Source organism: Telmatherina bonti (genome assembly GCF_933228915.1).
Source record: "Telmatherina bonti genome assembly, chromosome: 8".
NCBI classification, from domain to species: domain Eukaryota; kingdom Metazoa; phylum Chordata; class Actinopteri; order Atheriniformes; family Telmatherinidae; genus Telmatherina; species Telmatherina bonti.
In genome coordinates this window covers 20,195,353-20,222,521 of record NC_136626.1, presented here as the reverse complement: position 1 = coordinate 20,222,521, position 27,169 = coordinate 20,195,353, and positions in this window count along the sequence as shown.

Sequence of the window (27,169 nt, the reverse complement as noted above, 5' to 3'; positions counted from 1 at the left end):
CAAGTCTAACCCAGAATGAGATACACAGAAACAAAAATACAAAAAATATGCCATTCTGATAAAAAATAAAGGAAAGACATGTTTTAGAGTTGTAAAAAAAAAAAAAAAGAAAAAAAAAAAAGCATAATCTTGGGACAAATGACTTAAACAGATATTTTTATTTAAAAGACTATTACAGAAAGAAATCCAGTCAGATCCCTCCAAGGAAGTGAACAGTGTGATTCAAATCGTCATCAAAGCTTAAGAGGGAAGTAACACAGGAATAATTTCAGCTTTATTAAACCTTAATGATAAGCACTCTGCTAAATATGAAAGAAAAATGGGAGAAGAAGCTTAATATGGAAATAGAGGAAGATCCATCACATATCCACCAAGTCACGAACATGGAGGAAATTCTCTCTTGGAAAACTTCATTACTCTGAAGATGAAAAGTAAGCAGTTGAACCAACATCATAAATGTTGGAGAGAGTGGATCATTTGATGTAGAGATGACGAACATATCTTTTAGAGATGTCAGAAAATGGAGGTGTTGGAGAAACAACGTGTGAAGTGTTTTTAAAATCGAGATTTAGGATATTTGCATAATTTTCAGGGAACCTGAAATTTGTAATCACAGACATATATGATTACAATTCTGTGTTTAGGATATGAGAATGCTCTATGAACAATGTACAATATTGAAAATGATCCCCACATTTCCCTTTATGCAGGTGTGAATTATAGCTTACACTGGACAGTCATGTCAATGGTGTTAATAACTACAACTGACGAGATCAGATTGAGATGGTAGTTTCTGAAAGAAATCATGGATAAGGCTTACTTGAGGAGTCGTCTTGATGAGAAATCTTAAGGGACATGCAGGAAGCAGACAGTGTTAACTTAAATGAAAGCAGAAGAAGCTGTCCTGAGAAGAATGGAGTCACTGAATGAAGTTTGAATGTTCTAGGAAAATTCTAGCGCTCTTGAAACATTCAACGGCTTGTGCTTGTCTTTTTACAAAAAAAAAAACCCCAAAACATGTGTGTATATATATATATATATATATATATATATATATATATAAAAGTATGTATGTGTGTGTATATATATGTGTGTGTATAAATAAAACAGCAAAGCCACACCTCACAAAGTTTTCACAAACCACCCTTAGGGGGAATAGCACACACTCACTTCTCTTTAGCTCTATCATCACACAACTGAATATCTGACACCAGCTTGACATGTGTGAATACAAGTCACTGCAGCAGTAAGTTGCTTCTGTTTGGCACGTGTGAAACGGCAACGAAGGACGATGGGTTAATGAAGGCGTGTAAGATGCAACCAATACCCAATATGTGAGATTGAAATGACAATGGAAAAAAAAAAGGAGAAAAAATCCTTTGCCTTTGAAGTCTCATTACCTGTCCCTTTCAGCAAACATGCTAAAGAATGTGTTTTTTGCAGGTCACATTATGAGGCTCCCTCCAAGTATACCCCAGTTTAAATTTCACATTGTTTACTGACCATTCTTATTCAATAAAAATATAACGAACAACAGAAAAGTGCAACCAAATATACAAATATGCAACAAATTTGTGCAGTCAATGTAAATACAACTATATGAACAGCATATACATTGTTTTTATCAATTCAGTTGTCAAACTGGTCATAAGATCTGGGTTTCAACAGTGGCAAGTGGTGGAAGCGTAGCCTGGAAAAAAAACTTCCTTTTATCTTATATTAAATGTTGTCACAATGGACCAAATTTGTGTGATAATTTCAGACTTATTATGGTGTTTATTGATACACAACGATAAGTTAATTAGAAAAGTATATTTATTTAGCTGTACTCAAATGGCCACAGCTCGGGCTACCATGCATCCTAAATAAACGGATCACAAGTAAACTAAACACAGATGTGGATGCACAAAACATGGATTAAGGACTTGCTGGGATCTGGGTACAATCACACGTGGTGTGCAACGTTTGTAGCTGCATTATTTTAACAAAGTGAAAACATGACCACTTACTAACCTGATATGATTCCACACAATCAACGGACTTTCCACTACTATATATATATATATATATATATATATATATATATATATATATATATATAGATATAGATATAGATATAGATATACATAATATGTTGAGTTGTTGAACTGCAATAGTAGTGTAAGTGTCCGGCTTTAACTAGGATTTATTGTACAATGCTTATCTTCCACTTCCACTTCCACATATTTTTATGATTAATAAAATGTGATGATTAATAAAAAAATGAAAAACAGTCGTCAGCAGGGTGAGAGGAGGCGCAGCCCGTGAGAGGAGGCGCAGGTAAGTGAGAGAGGCGCAGGTAAGTGATGTGGCAGTGACGTAAATTTTGCGAGACGGCAGATTTAGTCAAGGCGCGTGAAAACAAATATTCATTCTACATCATATTCTTGCCAATATAATCTTAAAACTGTTTCTGGAAGCAAATAATTAAAAAGTCTTATTCAAGGTAAACTCTGGAGCAAAGCGAGGAGGATCTCACCAGCTTGTCGGAGTTTATTGACGAGTGTTTCCACCGCATCGTCATGGGCAAGCCAAGCCAAACACCGACTCCGTCTGCGCCCAGATCCGCTTCAACCTCCAAGAGAAGCCGGAAAGAAGACTCACCCGGAGCGACGTCCTCTAACGGGGACGACACCTCGGACATCCTGATGTCCATTGACAAAAATCTCGCCAGCTTCGACGCTCGTCTGGGCCTGTTGGAAGTTCTCCACCGGGAGTTTCAGTCGCTGCGGGAGTCGCTGGAATTCAGCCAGAAGCAGGTGGAGTCTCTGGCCGCAGAGAACGCCAGCCTCAGGGAGACGGTGACTTCTCTCAACGAGGGAATGACTCGACTCACAGAGGAAAATAAAAAAATAAAGGAAACTGTGATCGATCTCCAGGCGCGCAGCATGAGGGACAACCTGGTCTTTGCAGGAATCCCGGAGCAACAAGAAGAGGATCCAGAGCAAACAATCAGATCCTTTATCCAAACCAAGCTGAAGCTACCCGAAGACGCGGTGAGGAACATCTCATTTCACCGAGTTCATCGCTTAGGTGGGAAAAGACCGGACAGCCGCAGACCCAGACCGATTGTAGCCAAGTTCGTGAGCTACAAGCAGAAAGAGCAGGTGAGGGATCGAGGTCCGGAACTCCGCGGGACCGATTTTAGTGTAAATAATCAGTTTCCCAAAGAGATTCTGGAGAGACGCAGGGTCCTGTTTCCCATCCGGAAGAAGCTCAGAGACGAAGGATCCCGTGCAGTCATCGCGGTGGACAAATTGTTCGTCAATGGACAGCTTTACCGTGACAAAAATACCACCCCCTGGCTCTACTAACCTCAGGTAATATCTATCACTCATACAGCTAATTATTGTTCAATTTACATGTTAATCTGCTATAAGCACATTAATTATGGTAATTCAGAACTGTACATTTACTGCCAGTCTTTGTAAATTTGCTGTTGTTGTTGCTTTCGTTTTGTTCTGTTTTTGTTTTTTGCCCCCCCCCCCTTTAGGGCTTTTGTTTTTGCTCTTTTGTTTGTGCTATTTCTTTTTATGTGTAGTTGTAGTTGTTTGCTTTTCTCACTCCTTTCCTTTCTAGCTGCTCTTTCATTCTATTATGCCATAACAACAATAATAGGTAGGGTACGCACGTACATCCACATGACACAGACACTAAATGTCATGCACATAACACACCTACAACACAGAGCACGTTTAATCACATCAACACTCACCCCCAACTCTCACACACACTCTAAGCATGTGGACAGACATATAGGAACATTGTACACACAGATGAATTTATATACGCACACAATCTACACACAGCATGCATGCATTAATGTGGGCTTGCACACACACAAACACACACATACTTTTATAGAAACACTTCAGTAGCTTGAGCATGACCACCCTGAGGTTTGTTACGTGGAATATACGGGGAGCTGGTTCCAGGGAGAAGAGGTTGAAGGTGTTTAGCAGATTGAATGATCTACAGGCAGACATTGTCCTGCTACAGGAGACTCATTTATTAAAAACAACAGCTAACGTACTCTCTACAGTACAGTTCCCTCACGTGTACTCGGCCTGCTTCAACTCAAGACAAAGAGGAGTAGCCATTCTGATAAACAGGAAAATTCATTTTACTGCTAATAATATAATTTTAGACCCAGGTGGAAGATTCATAATAATGACATTATCTATCCTAAACATGAAGTTATGCATTGCAAATATTTATGGCCCAAACACTGATGACCCCTCCTTTTTTCATTCCTTCTTCTCCTTACTATATGATCACCTTGATAATACACTTATCATTGGGGGCGACCTCAACATGACCTTAAACTCTGGGATGGACAAGGGGGGCGGAGCAGGGAAACATAGGGTCTGGCAGTCAGCAAGAGTTGTTAAACAATATATGGAGGATTTTGGTCTTTGTGATGTCTGGCGCTCACAACACCTCACTGCTAGAGAGTACACTTACTTTTCATCTGTCCACCACTCATACTCCAGAATAGACTACTTCCTCACTAACAGCTCTATGATGAACAATATCTCAGAAACTAAAATCCATTCCATCACTATCAGTGATCACGCACCAGTATCATTTACCCTAATGAATAAGAAAACTAAACCATCTTATAGCAAATGGAGACTTAATACATCATTACTTAAAGATCCTGATTTTATCAGTTACTTCAAACGGGAGTGGTCTTTGTATATAGAAAACAATGACATACCAGGAACATCAGCATGTGTTCTTTGGGAGGCAGGAAAAGCAGTAATGAGAGGGAAAATAATTTCATTTTCATCACATAAGAAAAAGAAGGAGAGTTCAAAAATATCTGAACTAGAGCTTAAAATAAAATCACTAGAAGATGCCTACAAGGCTTGTCCAGAAGAGCAAGTGCTGAATCACATAAGAAAGGCTAAACTAGAGCTGAATGAAATAATTAACCAAAAAACCCAGTTTTTGCTACAAAGACTTCGCTTAGAGAATTTTGAACATAGCAACAAATCTGGAAGATTTCTCGCAAATCAATTAAAAGCAAACAAGGAGAAAACAACCATCTCCTCTGTTAAAGATTCAAGAGGAAATATCCTCCATGATCTTGATGGAATAAATGACACATTTAGGGATTTCTATAAAACATTATATTCCTCAGAAACAGATCCATCAGACAACAGCATTGAGGAATTTCTCAGCTACCTCAATCTTCCAAAGTTACAACAGGATCAGGAAATGGTTTTGGACGCACCCATTTCAGTAGGGGAACTACATGAAGCTTTAAAACACATGCCCAGCAATAAAGCTCCAGGACCAGACGGTTTTCCAGTTGAATATTATAAAGAATTTTGGTCTATACTAGCACCCACTTTTTATAAAATGGTTTTAGAAATTAAGGAAAAAGGCCAAATATCTCAAAACATGAATTTGGCTAGTATTACAGTAATACTAAAACCAGGAAAAGACCCCAAACTCCCATCTAGTTATCGTCCAATATCACTAATGAACGTAGATCTTAAAATAATCAGTAAAGTGCTTGCTACAAGACTAGAAAAAATAACTCCACTTATCATACATCCTGATCAAACAGGATTTATCAAGGGACGACATTCCACCACTAATACGCGCAGACTAATAAATCTAATTGATTATGCCACCATACATAACCTGGAAACTACAATAATCTCTCTAGATGCTGAAAAAGCATTTGACAGGGTGAACTGGAAATTCTTATTTGCAACATTAAGAAAATTCGGGTTTGGCTCATCGTTTATCGACTGGATAAAGATACTGTATAGCAATCCAAATGCATGCGTCAGGACAAATGATCAAACTTCTCACAGCTTCAGATTGCAGAGAGGCACCAGACAAGGCTGTCCACTCTCCCCCTCACTTTTTGCAATCTTTATTGAACCCTTAGCAGCTAGCATTAGACAAAACAAAGACATTAAAGGCATTAACTGTAGAAATATGGAGCATAAGACCAGTCTTTATGCTGATGATGTATTACTTTTCCTTCAAAATTCACAATCATCCATCTGTCAGACAATCGCACTCATCAATAAATTCTCATCAATTTCTGAATATTCCATTAATTGGTCTAAAACCACCGTTCTACCCATCAACTGTTCCTTCCATAATACTCCTGACACTGCTTTACAGTCAGGAAATATTAGATACTTGGGAATAAACATCTCACCCAGACTGTCAGACCTTATAAAGCTAAATTATGTCCCTCTACTAAAAACAATTGAGGACGATCTCACACGGTGGAAATCTTTACCCATATCACTAATGGGAAGAGTTGCAACTATAAAAATGATGATTCTACCTAAAATCAATTATCTGTTTTCAATGATCCCCATTAAACCTCCCTCCACCTGGTTTAAATCACTGGACTCTAATGTTACTAGATTTCTCTGGAAAGACAAACCACCACGGATTAGTCTAAAAACACTCCAGAAGACTAAAGATAGCGGTGGCTTAGACTTGCCTAATTTCCAAAATTACTTTATAAGCAATAGACTACAATACATCTCTAAATGGCTTAAACCTAGCTATCTAGATGAACCATGGCTTAATATAGAAGAAGCTATGTGTGAGGATATGGCAATTTCAGACCTGCCATTTATCAGCACAGCTGTCAAACGCCAAAAATGCTTTAAAAGCATTAATATCAGCTCCTCACTAATGGCCTGGTGGGAATTTCTTAAACTAACCAAATCCTTGCTTATTCCATGCAAACTTACACCTATTTGGAACAATCCCGACATCCAGCAAAACCGGAAAATGATAAACTTCCCTCAGTGGAAGAATAAAGGAATAAAACAGTTAGAACATTTAATAGAAAATGGGAACTTTCTCCCTTTTGATACAATTACTTCACGATATGAAATCAGCAGCACAAAATTTTTAGAATACCACCAACTTAAATCTATTATAGGTAAGAAATACACCCCTGATCAATTAAACTTGCAGCTACCTATCAGGGCTGCAGAATTCTTAAATCTCAATGCCCCGAAACTGTTATCCAAAATATATAGATTACTATCAAAGCTAGACAATTCCATATGTCTCCCAACTTCTAAATGGGAAGCAGACTTATCCAGTAACTTTGACCAAAATGAATGGTCACAAATCTGTTCAAATACATTTACAATGACTAAGAATTCAAACATGCAACTAATACAATTTAAAATTCTGCATAGAACTCATTATACAGGACACAGGATGTTCAGGATGGGTCTGTCACAATCAAACATCTGTCCACACTGCAATGGCAACACAATTGACAGCTACTACCATGCTTTGTGGTCTTGCCCACCTGTCCAGGAATTCTGGTTTCAGGTATGTAAAGATCTGTCAAATTGCTTCAAAAATCCTCACCAGTTTATGTATCGCAAAGAAAACTATCCTTCTAAACTGGAAAAGCAAACAAAGTCTGTGTATCCAGCAGTTCAGAAATCTCTTATTAGATCACATCAGTGTCGAGATGATGTCTGCCTCCTCAAGAGATCAGTCAGCTGAACTTTATTCCCTCTGGTCCCCTGTGATCAGCTCCATCACTTAGTATGGGGGGAGAATGTGACCTTATTGCGCTCGGGGTTGGTGGCCGGTTGGGGTTCTCTGGGGGCTGTGGGTCTGTGGTGGGCTCCTGGGGGGGGGATTTTGACTGCTCCATTGCTGGAGTGGCTAGGTTTCTAGCCCTACTGTGGACCTGGATGGGCCAGCGGCTGGAGTTGCCGCGCAGCGGCGGGGTGAGGTCGCTGGCGGGGGATGGGTTGGCGGGCGTGACTCCGTAACGGGCGCCTGTGCCGCCGTGGGGTGGGCTGGGCGGGGTCCCGGGCTCCGGTGCCCGGGGTTGTCCCCTGTCTCTTGGGGGTGGGGGGTCGGCTTGTGCCGGGGGGGGGCTGGGCTGACCTGGACCTGCCGCTGCGGCGGCGGGCAGGTACGTGCTCTGGTGCCTGGTTGCGACCCTGGGACTTGTTGAGTGGGGGGTGTTTGATAGTGTGGATGGGATGTGAGTGTGTATGGAGGGATGTGTGTAGGGGGTGTGCGTTGAGGACTGGTGGCGGTACATAGGTATGTGGATGTGTGTGGGTGGGGAAGTGTGATGATGCGTGTGTGGGGGGGGTGTCGTGGTGTCTGTGGGGGGGGTAGTGCCGTGTGTGTAGGGGAGTGGGGTGATGCGTGTATGTGGGGAGTGGCGGTGGTGCATGTATACGGGTGTGTGTATGGGGGGGGAGGAGGGGGGAGGGGGGGGCGTGCTGTCTGTGTGTGTGTGGGGGGGGGCAGGGGTGTATGTATGGGGGAGTGGGTGGTGCATGTGTGTGGTAGGTTGGTGGATAAGTGTAGATATGATGGATGGGAGTGGGGGAGATTTGGATGTGACGTGGGGGTCAGGAGGATGGTTTTAAGGGTGGGCTGAACGGGTGGCTGGGTGGACCTGAATGTGTCCGGAAGTGTGTGTGTGTGTGGCTGTAGGTTTGTGCTGAGACAGTGTGAAGTGCCGATGTGTGGACAAGGTGGGGACTTCATGTCCCCAGGTGGGGGTGTCCTCTGTGAGTGAGGGGGCGGTGGACAATCGGTCTGGGATTCCCCTTCTGCCGCCCCGCCTCCTCTTTGTCCTCGTGCCCCCCTTCTGCATGTGGTGAGTTGGTCCCCTCTTGGGTCAGTGATGACTCTCTGGTTAGAGTCGCCGAAGGCTCTGGTTACGGGGATGGCTGTCCCCGGCTTGTCCTGGTCCTTGGGGGGCCCTGGGAGTAGGGGGCATGCCCAGTGCTGCGGGCGGCTCACCTTCTGGAGGAAAGCTCACTTTCCTCCAGACTTAAATCCCTCAACCCCTCTTCCTCCCCGCTCCCCATCACACACAGGCAGGGTATTGGGAGGTGTGCACGTGGCGCTGGGTGGTGAGAAAGGCCATCAAGGTGGTCTTGATCGCTGCACCCAGCCTCGGCTCACCTCCCAGTTTTAATTACACTTAGACACCAAACACCAAAACACTGACGACTCACATGATTAGGGGGAAGAGCATGCGGTGTATGGTGGGCGGGGCTGCTTAGGTGGTCCCTCTCCCAACACCGCGTGGCAATTCCCTCAGTTTTAATTGCAACTAATACATACTTCACAATCAGTCATAAGCGGGGGGGAGGCAGGGACGATAGGGTCTTCTCATGCCCCTGCTCTCGGGGCTTTACTGGGGGGGGGGTACGGGTGGGGGAAGAGTGCCGTCCATTAGGCCTAAGTCTGGGCTGGCCTGGCTGTAGGAGGGTTGTCGCCGGCCCTGGGGGGGTGCTGGGTCGGCTGCATCTGTGGGGTGGTGGGGGGGACGCTGTGAGTGGTGGGCGGTAATTATGGGGGCCCTGATCGGGGCCATCCTGTCCTCTGCCCCCTCTGAGGTATCTCACATGGGACATGATGGAGGGGTGAGGTGAGGATGTGTGGGAGTGGGTGTATGGGGTTACAGATGGATGGTGGGATGGCTGGGGGGGGGATTAGGGTTGGGGATATAGGTGGGTAGGGGATAGGGATGTGTGAGGATGAGTAGATGTGTGTGTGGAGGGGTATGTTGGCGCGTGGGTTGTATTGGGGTGTGCCTGTGTTGGAGGAGTGAGGGTATGTGTGTGTGTGTGTGTGTGTGTGTGTAGGGGTGGTGTATATGCGGAATGGGATGTGTGAGTGAGGGTGAAGTTTGGAGGGGGGCTATGGGTGGTGGAGGGGTGTTTGGTGGGGCATGTGTGGTTGGGTAGAAGTAGAGGGATGGGGTGGCGGGGTGTGAGCGTGTGTGTGTGTGTGTGGGGGGGGGGGTGAGCGTGTGTGGGGGCGGGGGCGATTGGGGTTCGTGTGACTTGGTATGGGTGAGTGAGTAGAGGTGGGGTGGGGTTGTATATGTTATGGATGATGTGCATGGATTGCAGAGGGTTGTGTGGATGGGGGTTGAGAGGGGAGTGCGTGTTTGGGGGGGGGGGGGGGGGGTATGCATGTATATGTGTGAGGGGAGTGCGTGTTTGGGGGGGGGGGGGCGGGGTATGCATGTATATGTGTGTGTGGTTTGGTGGTGGGGGGGTGGTGTCCTGTACCCGGGGGCGCAGCTGGTGCGCTGGGGTGCGACCTGGCTGCCGCTGGGTGGCGGTCTGGGGATCCTGGTCCTCCGTCGGTGTGGGCTGTGCCCTCTGCCTGCGGGGGCGGGGGGCTGCTCACGGGCTCTTGGGGCCCTGGGGCCTGCGCTCTGTCTGCCCTAGGTGGCCGGTGCCCGGCGGGATCGGCCCTTGCCGGCCTGGGCCTGCTGGGGCCTGTTCCCCCTGACTGCGGGGGACTCTGGTTGGGCACCTCCTTCGCCACCTCCTGGGCAGATGCATGGCTGGCTCTGGAGTGGGGGGGTTGGGATCTGTACCTGGGGGTGACTGTCGGTTACCCGGGTCTCTGGGTTCTCCTGGCCTTCCTCTAGCTGTAGGCGGGCGGGGTCACATTGGCATGATCACTCTTCTCTAAACACGTTCCACTCTGAATGTTCTGCATGAATGTTCTGCATGTGTCACAGTCACTGAGTCATCCAGCAAGTTTATTCACTAACAGCAGGTACCTCTCTTTCTGTCTTTTTGACTTAACTTGCTAGTTTCTGGTCTTCATGATTGTCAACGGTTTTGTTCTCCACGAATCTAGAGTTGGCTTGTGTGGGTGTATATATTTATGTGTGTGGGTGGGTATGTGTGTGTACTTATGTGTATGTGTATGTGTATGTATGTATGTGTATGGATATGTATATATGTATGCATATGTGTGAGTGTATGTGTATGTGTGTGTATGTGTATGTGTATATGTATGTGTATGTATGTGAGTATGTATATGTGTATATATGTATATATATATATATATATATGTGTGTGTATGTATGTGTATATGTATGTATGTATATCTATCTTTATGTATGCATGTATGTGTACATGTGTGTGTATGCATGTGTATGTATGTGTATATGTATGTATGTATGTATATATGTATATATATAATGTATGTGCGAGTGTATATACATATATATGTAGGTGGGTATGTATGTGCATATACATGTATGCATTGATCTCTTTCTTTTGTTTTTTTTTTTTTTTTTTTTTTTATGTTCTCTTTTCTGTTCTCTTTCTGCCCCTTTCCTGTCCTTTCCGGTCGGGTCCAGTAGCATAAACTCTGTAATACAAGCTATTATCCAAAACAAATTGAAAAATAAAATAAGAATCAAGAAATACAAGGGGATCATTACATCTACAAAAGTTCCCCTTGGCAAAATAAATTTGCTCAGCAGAACACAGCATCCAGAACATCAGTCTGCTTGCTTAAATGCTGGACAAGACAAAAAAAAAAAAAAAAAAGAAAAAAAAAAAAAAATATATATATATATATATACATAATATGTTGAGTATCGTAATATATATATATATATATATATATATATATATATATATATATATATATATATATTTCGATATGCATATGAATTGAGATATATATGTGTATATGTCTCAATTCATATGCAAATCTTTGTATTTTTTTTAAATTAATTATCACACTTTATTAATCATAAAAATGTGTTGGTATGAAGTTGAAGTTAAGCATTGTGCAGCAAATCCTGGTTAAAGCCAGACACTTACGCTACTATTGCAGTTCAACAACACAGGCAGCACATCAGTCAGCAGAGAGTGCTAAGATTCCTCCCTGTCTAAGTCGGGGAGGGTGGGACAATAGCTCAATATATTAAACTATTACGGTGGCCGGGGGGTTGGTGGGAATGTGTGTGTATGTATATGTGTGCTTGTGTGTGTGTGTGTGTGTGTGTGAGAGTGCGTGGGGGGGGTGTCACAATATTACTTTTTAAACCAGGTAGTGTGTAGTTTCTACACTTTCATAGTTCGTTCGTTTGTTTTCACACACAAAAAGAAAAAAACAAATCAAATTTTTTGGGTGCTTTGCCTCAGTCTAGGGGTGTTCAGCACCCCCAAAAATGGACTAAAACCACCTGTGGTCCCATCTCACAGAAATCTTCCTGCTCCTCTATTGTCAACGTCCGTATAAATGGTAAACCTAGCAGCTGTGAGGATAGCGCAAAAACTATTAATCTGTCCTGGTGGTCCAAAGAATCACCTTTTGGAAGAGCCCCTAAGTGTTTAAAGCAAAGCAACGGACCCTTCTGTTCCTGATTTAATGTAACATAGCTGAACATTAAGGATCAGACGTAAGGGAGATATGTTGTAAATTGTTGCAAGTTGCAAAACTCACAAATTCCATGGATGCATTTCAGATAGTAAAGATGATTATTTTGGAGAATATAGTTTCAGGCTTCCTTCTGACACTGGTTCGGAATTAAACCTGTAAAAACTTTCGATGGTTCAGTTTATACGTCATCAGCTGGCAGAGGGGCAGTGACACCGTTACAGAGCTGAACTTATTGAATTTTTTTCTAAAACCAAATCAGGAACAAATATGGATCAGGTGAACCTGAAATGTGTTCATGATTGAATAATGATACATTTCAGGTCATTGAACATGGCTGTGATTTTATCTCAGTAGAACTACTGTTGCTGTTTGTGCTGCTCTGCTGTGATGCAGCCTATGTGTTTATTTCCATACGACTGAGTTCAGGTAGTTCGTTCAGGGTAAGTGGAGGAACACATTTTAATACCAGGTGTGAATGGATTAATATAGAACTGACCACTTATGATTGTGCCAGAAATGAAATGTTAATACTTGTCTAAACAGCCACAAGTCAAAGTTTGTGTTTTACAGTACTTGTTACCAACAACACCTCCACAATCCATGTTAAAAACAATGTTCATTTTCCAAAAAGAACCATTGTATCTCTAACTAACGAGCCAAACCACATCTGAATCCAAGAGTCAAAAGGTATCACATATTATAGCACATGGAGGAAGTAATGGATCAGCACCAATGAAGAGAAGTAAAATCAGTGTTTTGTGAATACTATGTGTTGTTTGGTGACCGTGAGGGCATCAGTTTCTTCTTTAAAATGGCTGCTTGACAACAAGTATAGTGGTGAAGCAGACACTTGAAATCTATTTGCTATGAATTTGTTGCTGCTGTTCCAAGCTAGTGTGCCATGGTTACAAGAATCTCACTTAGGAAAAAAAAATCCTTAAACCTTAATAAATAAATAAAAGAAAAGATGAGGGGGGGATGTGGGTGGATGGGGAGACCTTGAAGCCTCTTGTGTTAGCTCTAGCAGACAACAATAGCAGAATTTGCAAAGTTTAGGAATAGATGACACATTTAGGACCAAGTGAAGGCAGCATAGCAACACTGTATTCATTTCGGTGGTTCATCAGTGCAGAATCAGACACTGAGGTGGGTGATGATAATATGGAATTGGATATAATGTATACATGTGTATAAAGAAAAGGGTTGAGACTCCTATTAGCTTTTGAATATGGAAGGTGGTAAAGTTCAATGAGGTATGAGGAGAGTCAAATTATGGCCATTATCTTGCATTCTTTTTTTGTTGTTTGTCTAAAACTATATTTAAGAAAAAAGTATTATATATATATATATATATATATATATATATATATATATATATATATATATATATATATATATATATATATATATATATATATATATATATACATATATACATATAGTAAGTCAGTTACAAGTTACAAAACCTTTAGTTAAAACCTACAGTAAGTATTTTTTTGGGCAACAATGCTCTTCTTTGTATCAATTGTTTGTGAACAGATAACTTGAGGAGAATTAAAGCCATTTGTTACTGGAATTTGTTAACTTGTTGCTAAAAGCACTTCTACAGAAACAGGTGCATAAAAAAAGTTGATATTTTGCCCAGAAAAACACTCTTTCTATTGTTATGAGTGTGGAAAGTTGTGGAGTGTCACTTTTGTTCATTTTTGGCTTGTTTCAGCGCTTCTGAGCTACCAGCATCACTGTCATTTACACAACGCTGCCTGATGACCTAGAAATCATGCACGAGGGCGTTGGGGTGGCTCACAAATCACAGAGCAGGTTTGCGCCTGGCCCTGCAGCACCAGATCTTTCCCACTGCTCTGGTCATAATTACCAACCTGGCTGAAAAGTGAGAAAAGGCAAGACGCAGGATGGAACTGGGGGTTGTGCAGAGCAGCAGAGGAATAACAGGAAGGTGGCTAAATGGAGCCTGGACAGATGCTGAGGCAGAGCTAGGTTTGAAGAAGTTGCCTAAATCCAATGGCATGCCTCTCCTAGCTTTAGTTAACCATATAAGATCTTGTTACAACACTAGTTTGCAATACAACCATGTGCAAGAATGTACTTGTGGTTGGGGAGCTATCACACTGGTGTTCGGGACAGCTTTCATGTTGTGTTATGGACCAGTGATCTGACAGTCCAGACCAATCACTGTGGTAAATGGTTGCTTTAGTCACATAAGTGCACATAAACACAGGCTGTCCACAAATGGTTAAACAAACAGCATATTTACTGAATTCCTCTGCCTCTTCAAAGGGAATTGCTGCCACCCCAATGACGTAAGGGGAAGAACTCTGTTGATTAGTGGTCAGTAGATAAAAATAAAGAGACAGGTTTTGGAAATAATTCCTGTCACATACTGCTAAAGACCATGGTTAAATGCACTTAACTGGAATCACAAACATACACAAATGTCCCTTGTCTGGAGACAAGACCACTCAGCCCCAGACACACACCATCAGAAACATGCACACACAATGTAATTCAAATAAAGCTGAAAGAGTCACGATTTAAATGTTTCCCCCCCCCTTTTTTTTTTTCTTAACCTGCCATTTTTCTCAGGTACAATTAAATTGATCCTGCTTGCACTAAAGACGTGATTAAAAATCTGAACAATCTGGATAAAAGTTCCCGCAGTCACTTTAATATAAAACCTAATCAATTGAAATAGCACCCTTATAAAATGTGAAACAACATTAACATTTATTTCACATCTGCAGTGTGAATAGTCCAAAACAGAAACTGATTAACAACGTATTGCACGCTGCAGCATGCATATTGATGGCCTTGTCAAGAGTGAATCATGTGTTTAATGTTTGACCTACTTAATCTGCAGCGAACTAGCAAAAATACTTTTGAATAACCACTGATCTTTTGCTGACATATAAGCTCTAATTTAGGATATATTTTTGGAAAAAAAAAAAAGTATTTTTAAAAAATTGCTTTTACACACAGACGCCATGTCAATATGATACTATTACTACTGTGATCATCTTGGTTTATGTTTTAATATGACTAACAAGTTACTCAATTATACTCTGTCGCTGCATGGACCTGTTGAGACTTCAAACCAATAGGTTTGGTTTTGCACAAATTGCAAATATAATGCACATAATTTAAATGTGAAGCATGAAAATCTGAATGGCAGAATGCCATCAAGTTAACATTGGAAACCGCTTGTCTAAAAAAAACAACAAATTAACCATCCAATCACAATGAATTGCTCTCCACGATGAAGCGGCACAAGAGCCCTGTTACTGCATCTGCTAACATGCTGACAGCCCTCATAGCATAGGTGCTGATGTGATTATCCCCACTGATCCTGGTGTTGGAAAGATCTAAGATGGAAAGAAACAATATGTGGAATGATGTGCTTTCAAAGTAATTAGAGAAACAGTGCAAAGAAGTTTATCGTGACTAGATTTGTTTATTGTCTTCACCTCAGCCCTCCTCCAGGGAGCCGAGTCCTGTCTGGCAGCCAAATGGGTTACTATCAGCAACAGTTAAGTGGCAGAGGACCCACTTTAACACAAGCTCAGCCAAGAAACTGATCTCTTGTGAGAAGAATGTCTGGCTGTCTTCCCATGTCATACAGTGCTGCTGATGGGCTGATAAAGGTTTTGCCGATGTGATTCCTTGCTTCCTGTGACACTCCTGATCAGTAAGAACTCTTGGAGAAAAACAATTTTTTCCCAGTGTGGAGTTAAAAGAGGATATTTTTGGCAACTATTATTCACCATCGCACAGGTCAAATTTCACAGGGGGGCTACTTCCTGGCTCCAAACAAACCACCAAATAAAGACTCAAAACCATTGAAACTCCTTCACACTATTAAGCAACTTGATCCCCCCTCCCTTGAGACTTATTTACTCCTCAGTAAGATAAACATCGCATGTAAACTGTGATTGCTTTGACTGACAAGCAGTGATATACCAGGATGTGTCCTGCAGAGACTTGTTTACGGAGCTACATGATGTTGAGATGTTTTCAGTGGGAGGCAGTTACTGTTGACTGATGAACTGCTCAACATCTTCAAAGCTAACTGAGTTGAAATACGATTTGGTTTCATTACAATATTTAGCTAAAGTGGAATCACTTGAAGCATTATACGATGTGATCAGCTGATTTCTTACTGTGAAACTGTACTTATACTGAAAACTTAGCTATAGATGTGTTACTGATATCTGTGTTAAACTAGAGAAAAAAATCGTGTTCGATCATTTAATATTGAAAAATAATTATAGAAAACAATAGGGCAGACTGTGACACTAAACATGCAAGCACATTCCGGCCAAAAGCATGCTGTTAACAGATGATTTCCCAAAGAATGGTTTGTTTAGGGGACTAACGTATCTGAACAATGTCAGCAGCTAGTTTCACATGTCAGCAGTGTTGTATATTTAAACCTTTTCAACCTTTTGATTGATGGTGTTAGTGAGTGACATACTAGGCTTTAATTTGTGTAGTCTTTATTTCAAATGTCAAAACAATGAGATACACAAACCACGGCACACAAGGGAGGTAAGACTGACTGTGGTGAAACTGACACATAAAAAAAAAAGTTTTTTTCAGAAACACGTGCTGGCTTCACCTTAATTATCATTCGTTTTAAAAGATCTTTGTACTCCTCATGCAAATTCAACCTTCCCACACTCATTTGTTAATTTCCCCAGTTTATAAGTTGATTTGCTGCAAAATGCTCTCACAGTGGAATTAAGGTAATGACCTGGTCTGCCGCTTAACACAGATGAGGTGAAAGCAATTTTACACTTCGCCCATAGAGACCGTGAATCTAATTTGAATAGTCCTGTGTCTCTTGTTTTTCATTGTTTGGTCCGTTTATAAATGACGTGGGGTTTGGTGGATGTCTAAGCAAAAAAAAAAAAAAAAAAAAAAGGAGAAAGAATTATGAGAAGAAGGGATGTTATTTATTCAGATTCATTAAAAATGTTTCTTTTCATTCATTTGACTTATTTGTAAAATGAAAATTCAGTGATGGAAGTAAAATGAATAATGATTATTTGAAGATTATTCAGATTCTGAAGATTAATGTTAAAGATGTCTGAGGGATTACTCAATTATTCACAGGCATGCCTGCATACCTGCAACACTAATGTGAGATAGGCAGACGAAGTCACAGTAAAATGGCATTTTCAGCTTCAGTAATGTGATGTCTGTCTGACTGGAGTAGGATGTGTGGGTGGAATAAAGTTACAAGATCAAACCCCTCAGTTTGGATTTGATCGCTCACAATTGGGCATGACCTGGCAAATTAATGCCATAAATGTTCGAATTGCACCCTCGAAATATTACAGTTATGCAGCTCTGCAGTTCGCATCCTGTACAGTTTCTTTCAGAGCAAACGGTTTCAATATTGTACTGTACACAACCTTTCCATTTTCAGTTTACTGAGGAAGAATTAGAGGAAAAAATTTAAGTAAAAAATAATAATGATAATAACAACAATTATAATAATAATAATAACAATAATAAAAATAACTTTTGCAGTGTAAAAGCAACCCCAAAGATACAGTAAGAACAAAGACTGAACTGTTCTTGGTGAGAAACAGAACAAGGTGTCCTGCAGCAGATGGTATGGCCCCCACTGAGCACAAATCTAAACATCATGGAGTCAGTCTGAAAGAAACAGCTGCCACTGACACAACTTAAGTCCAAAGCACTGTGGCGAGCAAGCTCTGTGGATTGATCTCCCTCCCAAATAAGACGTGGCACAGTTATGGTAGTCACATCAAATAATGTCTATGTTAAAATAACTTTAAATGACATGATGTAAATTAGTCCCATTATTTCCTGCCTTATCTCACAGAAATACATGAAACAACCACAGCTGTAGCAACTACAGTGTAGTGATTTGGGTTTTTAATTGTTCTGCATTGAGCAAAAATAAATTATTCATCGTGCTTTATAGTAGTGAACCTAAGACAAACAAAATATCCTGAGAAAAACAAACAAAAAAAAGGGCACTTGGATAGTTTTCAATCATCTTAAAGGGGCGCTTGTGAGCAGATATGTTCCCACTATTGCCTGGGACTTGACAATCTGGCAACTGTAATTTTAAATAGAAGCTCATTGCTGTCAATAGCACTGATGGGAATAATGGCAGTAAAATGAATGGCTTTACTAATGGCAGACTTGGGCAAGTGTGTGCACCAAAACACACATACAATCACACACACACACACAAACAACCATGAGACAGGCAACAACAGTGAGTCCAGAGAATGTAAAGGAAGAGTTTTTCTTTTTCTTTAACCATGTCTTGTCCAGCACGGAAGCATGCAGAATGATGGTCTGGGTGCTCTGTTCTGCTGAGCTAACTTGCTTTACCAAGAGGAGATTTATAGATATCACGGTCCCTTTGAATTCTTATTTTATTTTCTGGTTTATTTTAAGTAAGTGTTTGTCTTACAGAGTTTGCATAGTATTGCTGGACTTGATCTATATAGAGATCATTTTTAAATTGAAAGCACAGACTTCTTCTTCAGTGAGATAAACAATGTCTTGTGAAATAAACATGCCAAGAAACAAAGTGTTTCTTCACTTTGGGAAAAGTCCTGTAAAGCAGTCCTCATTATCACAGTTTCTGCTGAACTAATAGCCAAAAACAGTGGTGTGGATGATCACACAAAAGCAGAATGGTAACTATCTCTTTGCAGGGGAAGATGCAAAAAAACAACAGATGTGATGTACTGCACATGCCAGGCCTCTAGAAGGCAGTAAACTTTAATGGCACACCTAGTTGTGCTGCGCATACTCATGAACACAACACAACAGAAGCGTTGCATTCTAACTACTTGTTTTCTTGCGCATGTAACCTATGAGTCGCTGGCGGCATAAATGTTCTACCAGGTTGGTCTTTACCATCCCAAATCCGTATGCAGCTAAAGAAACATGAGATGGTGTCCACCACTGATGTTGTGCATGTTGCCGGTTCAACAGAGTCTGAGCGCGGAAACGCAAAAATAATGTAAAAGTGTAGAGTTATAGAAAGTGATCTTTGACTTTGATTAGTCTAAATTTCATTGGGTTTGCTGCCTGTTGAAGGTGGCCTTGAGGCTTAGTGTTTTCAAAAATGGTTGCTTGAGGAGCATTTCTGCTAATAATCTACTCAGTGCAAAAAGCGAGACACTTGTTTGCTCTTATGTAAACATTTGAAGCACAACAGATGGGTCTGATTCTAAAGGTCATGTTGTCATATCGCAAAAGGAATTATGATGCAGACATATGCAGCAGCTCTTTAGAGCTTATGAGTCATGTTGTCTAGTATGGAAGCTAAATGTTAGCCTTGCTTGTAATCCACAGAGTTCAGCCTCCTTCGGGAGTCACTACAAACAGTACCTTGTATGAGCACTAACCCAAGCCACACACAAAGCTTGTTAACAGGCTGAGCCATGATTACAGACCCTGGTTTGTGTGTTCAGCAACATTTTCTACAGTTGATACTCAAATGCCTCTAAAATTCTGAATGCAAATTTGTATGTGGGCTCAGAGACTGAAAATTAATTGGTTAACACACATATGCATCACCATTTACTACATTTAATGTATTCACTTGTAATACAAGAGACTTTAAAATCCATTCATGCATAGATACATACATCCAAAAACTGTGTACACGCAGGACAGGCCACCAGTCAAATGCTCGGGCTTCAAAATCTACTGTAAACATTGTGGAAAAATGACTTTGTGTAAAATGAGCTGTGACAATGTGACAACATGCTTGCACTTCAATAATTTCCATTGCTGACTTCTTGCTTAGTTGCAGAAAAATTTTAGTGACAATTTCTTTGAGCATTTTGAACTGTTTTTATATTCAGGGAGCATTTTTTCTGCCCAACCGTTTGCTCATTGTCTGCAGTTTGGGATTTAATCATAATCTTCAAATACCGAAAAATCTCTTTTTACAAAGTAGTTCTTTAATCTGTAACAAAAAAGAAAAAAAGAAAGAACAAAACAAAACCCTTAAAATAGATTCATGATAATCGCATCACATTGTGTCATGCTGGATTATATATATATATATATATATATATATATATATATATATATATATATATATATATATATATATATATATATATATACACACATATATATATATAAATATATATATATATATATATATATATATATATATATATATATATATATATATATATATACATAATTTTGCTCCGAGGGATTGATCATCTGATCATCATTAGTGCTGCTGTTATAAAATAACTTTATTAGTTTGGATTTAAGTGGGAGAGGCAGAAAGACATGTCATTTTACAGCAGGAAAGTATCAAGTGTTTTGGAGTGTTTTTGTATTTCCTCCAGCTGCTTCAGTTTTACCCCACAGTTTAAACACATGTAACTTAGTTTAAGTGGAAATGCTAGTCTGTCTGAAAATGTAAACCAACCTTCCTGATGAGTTAATCTTGTGAAACAGTTCCATTTTTTTCTTCCCCTTGTGTTAGTTTTACATTCTTGAACAAAACAGCAAAAAATGTGAGACATAATTCTGTTGCACACTCCCTACCGAGTTCTCTTTTTAATTATGTTTATCTTTAAAAAACAGCTTAATATAAAACTATTTATAGAAAGATGAAAAACAAACTGAGAAGTTTTCAGCTTTCCACTCTAATTCCTCCATTATGGAAAGACTTTTTTCCTAATTTTTGACTCAAACCCTGAATTCATCATGTTCATTATAAAAAGTAGCGTGTTTACTCTTTATGTGTTTCAAACTATTTGGTTTGTTAACTTATGCTGATTAACTGTTTCCTCAGTAATTACACTCAAGTAATTACAACATAAATCATCAGAAAGTGAATTCCATGCACAAAAAGTTTAATTTGAGTACAGATTTTTGTGGCAAAGATGACACTTTAAAAACCAGATGAAAAATGTTCCATTTTAGCAAATCCATCTTAATCGAAAATGTTATTTATGAGCAAAGGGAAACAACTGACAAATGCGGGGTTCAAATAAGACCTATGCCTCTTTTGAATTATGTTCAGGAGCTCGGATGGTCATTTTCAGTCTAAAAAGGTCCCGTTGGGGGTCTAAATGCACAAGAAACCGTTTTGTAGGTCTATCATAAAACGGTGAAAAGAAGTCTGGTGATGTGGGCTCATCTACATTCCTGTAACATTGTGCAGGAGCCCCAGAGGCCTGGACAGGACATAAGAAGCCATAAATGATTTTCCTAGCACCGCGGGTCCTTACTGTGTTGAAGGAAATGACCAGAGTGTAAGAGATAAAAGCAAATGTGTTTCACAGCCCCAAGAGTCCGGATAACATGAATGACAATCTCGAGATTGAAGGCATAAGGAGCAGAAGTGTAAAGATGCACAAAATATCTTAGACGACAAGCACATGGAAAATGCTTGAAGCCTGTAGTTAAAAAGTTTTAATCTAAGCAGTTCCCTGCTGAAAAATTACAGAACTCCTCGTTGTAATTTTGTCATTAATCATTTATACAGGTCATAGATCTATTACCTCTTGAGGTATTGACAAAACCGACTCCTCACAGCCTCCTCTCTCTAACCCAACAAACCCAGATTGGAAAATCGCTAAACAAACTTTTTCAAGCAATCATACACATATTTTATTCATGTAATGATATGTGATAATAGCCGAATCCTTCCATGTCGGCACTCCATGCATGCATGGCCCAAACAGAGCATCCTGTAACTGAATAGGTAAACAGTGTTTGCTAATAAATACCAGAATGGGTTAGAGGGTTATTTAAAATTTAAAACACTTAAAAAATGCAGATTTCATCTGTAGTCAAATCAACTGTGCATTTTGTCCAATTTAATTGAATAGTATATTGTGCCCAATTTACAACAAAACACTTGTTGGGGGGCTGAACAGGCAGTTTATGATAAGTTTCAGACTCCCCTCGACAAACAACTTTAAAAGAAGTCACTTTGAGATGCCTGTGCTGCTCCAGAAAAAGCAAAAACACCCTAGTATGACGCGTGTGTGTGGTGAGGAACGAGCTGGAAACTGAAAGAAAAATATTTCACATTCACTGTATTGTATTTTAATAAACCACATTCTCCACCAGTGGGAGGATTATGACCGTCCATTTGTCTTGGCTTGGCCACCGCTGTTAGAGAGATAGACTCTGTGTGTCTGCACAACGCAAAGTTAAAAGCGACACTGGCGACTGCTACAAGTCATTTGTCTCTGGTAACACTGGGTTGCAGGAAGCCAGGACCTAAGCTCTCATGGATGACACATTATTGCTATCACTTGCTCTTGTTTAATTACATCCATGCATGGGGTCTGGAATCATATCCTTCAAAGCATGTCCATCAAGGGAAACTTTAACCAAAGTCAGCATCATTATGTCATATAATCCTGCGTTGGACAGAATATGTGAAGGAATATTTCAGTAATAACTTAAGAAACTGTATGGTATCTCGACAGCTAATCCATTAATACAGTTTATCGCACCTTCAGAATATAAAATGAATCCACGGGTTTATTCCTAGACTAGAAACGAATAATGAGCAGCACATGTAGATATTTTGAAAAGCCTTTGAAGAACAGCCTCCTTCTCTTCGAGTGAGCCTTGTGTTATTTGCATCACACATCATTTAATTACCTCACACAGGCTTTACATTAAAATTACTCCCAGTAACCTATTCAGAATTGCTGCATGCATTGAGCCTCACCGAATTGGCAAAACAAATGCTTACAGGCATTTCCTGAATAAACTGAATATCAAACTGAACCAGAACAGCTAACATTATTATTGTTGTGCATAAATGTTCATAGGGTATGTACTTTCAATATGATAGGTAATGGTGCATCATTATTCGCCTTAAAATAAAGATTTAATTTGCAAAGACATCCAAAGCAAACCTTTTGAGATAATCAGAAAAAAAAGCCATTTAAAAATGCTGGCAGTGGAGAAAACTGGATTAATTTATATGCGCTTTTCATTAAAGCATGACCCTTCCTGCAGTTGTCCGCATGGCTTTCCACATGAGTTAATTATTATTTTGCTCACATAACGACCGTAAAAATATTTATAACTTTACTATTCACTTTATAAATATTAAATTTTTGACACATTCTTTGACACAGCCTGAACATTATAAGTTTATTTTTAATTTAAGCAACAGACAAGAACATTTGCTCAAGGTGTTTTTTTTCCCTCAATTTTTGACCAAAAAAATCCATAGATAATGTAGAGGAAATCATAGACATAATTTTCACATTTGCCCAGAAAGATCCATGCCTCTTTTGTTTTGCCAAAATCTCTCTGCACCAGTAAACAATCTTCGACCCATTTAAGCGGCAAACTTCTCCTCCGCTGCTCCTCATAGCGAAGATGGTAAACAAGTGGACCTGGTGAATATTCACTTCCTGTGGCATAACTTTATTTTTTTGCAGACTTTCTTTGGTGCAAATTCTAAGAGAAAACAAACAAACAAAAAAACAAAAACAGGGTAACTTACGTTGCAGCTTTTTTGTCCTATTGCAGCTAATTGTAGGGTATTGTGACTTGTGTAAGCTGTGACACTTTGGAATTTGTGCTGATCTGAATGCATTTCCATGTTCATCCACAGGTTTTCCAAATTCTGTACAGCAAAGAAATCAAAGAAGAGTAGGGTAAAACGTTTGTCTGTTTAGGCTAAAGAAGAGTGCTGTTCCAGTACGCTGGTTGGCAGAGTGAGCACAGATTTGAAATTCCTCGGTTACTGTCATGCAGTCTTCTAAGCAGACCAAACGGCAGGTGTCACATGGAAAACTGCTCATTACAACTGAAAAAAACTTGGACTTGAGCCATAAGACTTTAAACTTGGCTAGGACTAGCAAAAAAAGCACTTCTGGCTGATACGTTTTCCCAGAGTTACACATCAACATAATGGACACAATTGATAGTACAGAGACTCAACACGTATCTGGTCTGAATTTGTGACTAATGGTTCACTGCCGTAGCTGCATTAAAGTGCACCTATAGCTGCAGTTTGTTGTGTGCTGGTGCAAATAAAAACAGCTCAGCAAAATAAAGCATCCTACTTGTTCAACACAATGGCACTCAGGGGAACAGTTGGTGTGCGACTGTCGGCTTTGTCGTAGTTTACCGAATTTAAACCTAAACAATCAAAGGAACCATCTCTGTCTGTCTGTGAGCACGCTCACTGGATATGTTGACAGAGTTGTCCTGCAACTGTCTCCTTTTATTCCTGTTGGTCATTTTTTTTTTCATTTGTAGGCATCACACATGCAAAAAGATCCTTGTGTATTCATGAAAGATGTGCTTCTCTACATATAAGTCTTAAGTCTTTTGTTTTCCGTTCTGTTCCCAGTAGATAAATTGAAATAGAAAATCCCTCTGCATTTTTCCAAGGAGGATATTTCTCTGAGTAACACAAATGCAACAAATCCAGATTAGAAAGTAAACCAACTCAATTTTGACTGATACTCTTTTTCCTAATCTCTGCTTGAGAGTGAAATAAAGCCACAATTTGAGCTTTGCACCTAACTCGATCACTCCCTGGATGACTAATGCGTTGCCAGGACAGAAGCTTTACAATGTGTGCTGAGATCTGCCGAGGCCTTTATGGCTCTCACATGCTGGACATCCCCATTGAGACAGTAAAGAATAGGTGGTCACTAGGTATGGACACAATGAAACAGAACTTGGGGACTAGAACAATTGCTTAAGCTGTCAGATGGTGACAGAAACCGTAATTAATGATATTTTCTATTTTCACAGAAGAGAATGAGCAACTGACAGAAGCATTATTAATGAGCGCGGCCTTGTTGAGGGGAATAATGGCAGTTTATTAGCAGCGAGGCAGATTTAACAGAACTCTCTCAAACAAAGCATTTAGACATTGAAAAATGGAGGCAATCTGCTTTTAAGATCTGATGGGAGAAAATCTTCAATACAGCAAAAATGTCTGTATTGTGATTTCTTTTTTTTTTTTTCCCTTTTGAAACCATCTGTTAGGCAAGTCGATAATAAAAGAATGATTTCTTTTATAAATCTCCTCTCAAAAAGAGGAAAAGTTGACAGCAAAATGGCATCACACAAGATATTTCTTTCTGCTATCTGTAATTAATCTACACAACTATTTGACAGGTACATAGATGGTCATTCTCAGTTCAAACGGACAAATATGCAAGACTTTGTGGTGAAAGTGCTTTTTATTCAGTGGGAGGCTCTTCGGCTTTTGCTGCATGGGCTGCACTAATAAAAAATGGACGATAACTTAAATGTCGTGTCTCTACATGGCTTTTACTATTTGTTGTATATTTTTATATTTATCTTTTAAGCACTGTTGCAGAAACAATGATTGCGTTGAACAAAAACTTTGTTGTAAGTTTGCAGTGACAATAAAGTGTCATTATCTTATCTTATTTCTTTAAGTTTGAGGCAGAGGAGGTTTTATTCAATAGACGGTAGTCTGGGACAGCAGTTTGAGGTCACCTATCCAACAAATCATACTGAGAAACTGTGCTTTTACCTTGAAATGATCCCATTTCCCCTCATGATATCATATGGATTTAGGCAAGGAATAACTATTGTTGAAGTAATGCAGATAATGGCAATGTTACCACTGGGTGAAAACGATTTGTGTCACTCCTCTGCTTCATTCATTTCACCGGACAGAAATATGACTTTAGTGTGATACTAAAGGCTTCTGCCACTGAATAGATGGATTAGATGATTTCCAGAAATGAAACGCGAGCTCCTCCCCCTCCCCCAACCTATATTGAGTTCATGTAATTGATTCTCATCCAGCAAGTTTGACTGTATTATGTTTGTTTGAAAAGTTAAAAGAATTCAGCTAATTTCTCCCCAACCAGGCGATACTTAACCAGATTAGAGTGGCCACTTCAAGCTTTGTTGATGCATCCAAGTGAGGCAGGGTAGCCCAGCTGCAAAAGCTGATCAAAAGAGAGAGTGGGGAATGTGATATTAGCATCAAGTGCTCCAGCGAGTGACTCAGACAAAAACATTGAAAAAAACATCATTATCAGACAACTTCCTTTACCCATGTTTGGAAGTGAATATATCTGTTTGTCAAGCAGCTGCGTGCATCCATACATGGCATTGATTCACACTTTATCCAGCATTATAAGGCAATTCCTCTTCTCCCTTTTGCACCCCCTTATTGGTAATATGCTAATGACATCCGCTGCGATTAGTGATTTTCTTCTAATCTTTATTCCACGGTGGCCTGAGCAATCACAGAGGTAGAGCTTCAAGATTTACAGCATTTTCTGACTGCTGTTCCCATCTACCCTGACTTCATTTCATTTCAATAACAACAAAACATTTTTATTCAAAGGCCATTTTTGCGCACCACCGTGTGTCTGCAGATTCAGGAAATACACGCACAAGGAGAACATTTTTCTGTCATGACCTAACCTGTTCTCAGTGAAATCCGTTCAAAGGAGGAAGTCCCTGGTTCACTAATACTGAAAATAGCAATGCCGTGCAGCTGAATGTGGCAAGTCAACACTGATTTTTTTTTCCCTTCTCTTTGAAAACATTTACTTGAGATCCTTTTCATCTCAACAGAAAAACGAACTCCAGTTTATTTTCAAGCCGCTACCGCTCAGGAAGCTCACTTGGGTCCAAAATACCCTTTTTACAAGATAAACTTATAATCTTGTTTTCTTTTTATCCCAAATCTGTAATTCTTTATTCACTTTTAAAATGTGATCTTTACTCTACATGGTGTTATATGATTCAAATTTTATCCTTTTATGCTACAGTACTTGAGACAACATATAAAATGACTCCTGTAACTCCCAAGGGGTGCCAGTCTCTTGAGATAGCTGTGTGGTCTCCCATGGTGTTAAGCCTTTTCAACCCAAGTCTAGCCTGAATGCAGGAAATTGATTATTTGATT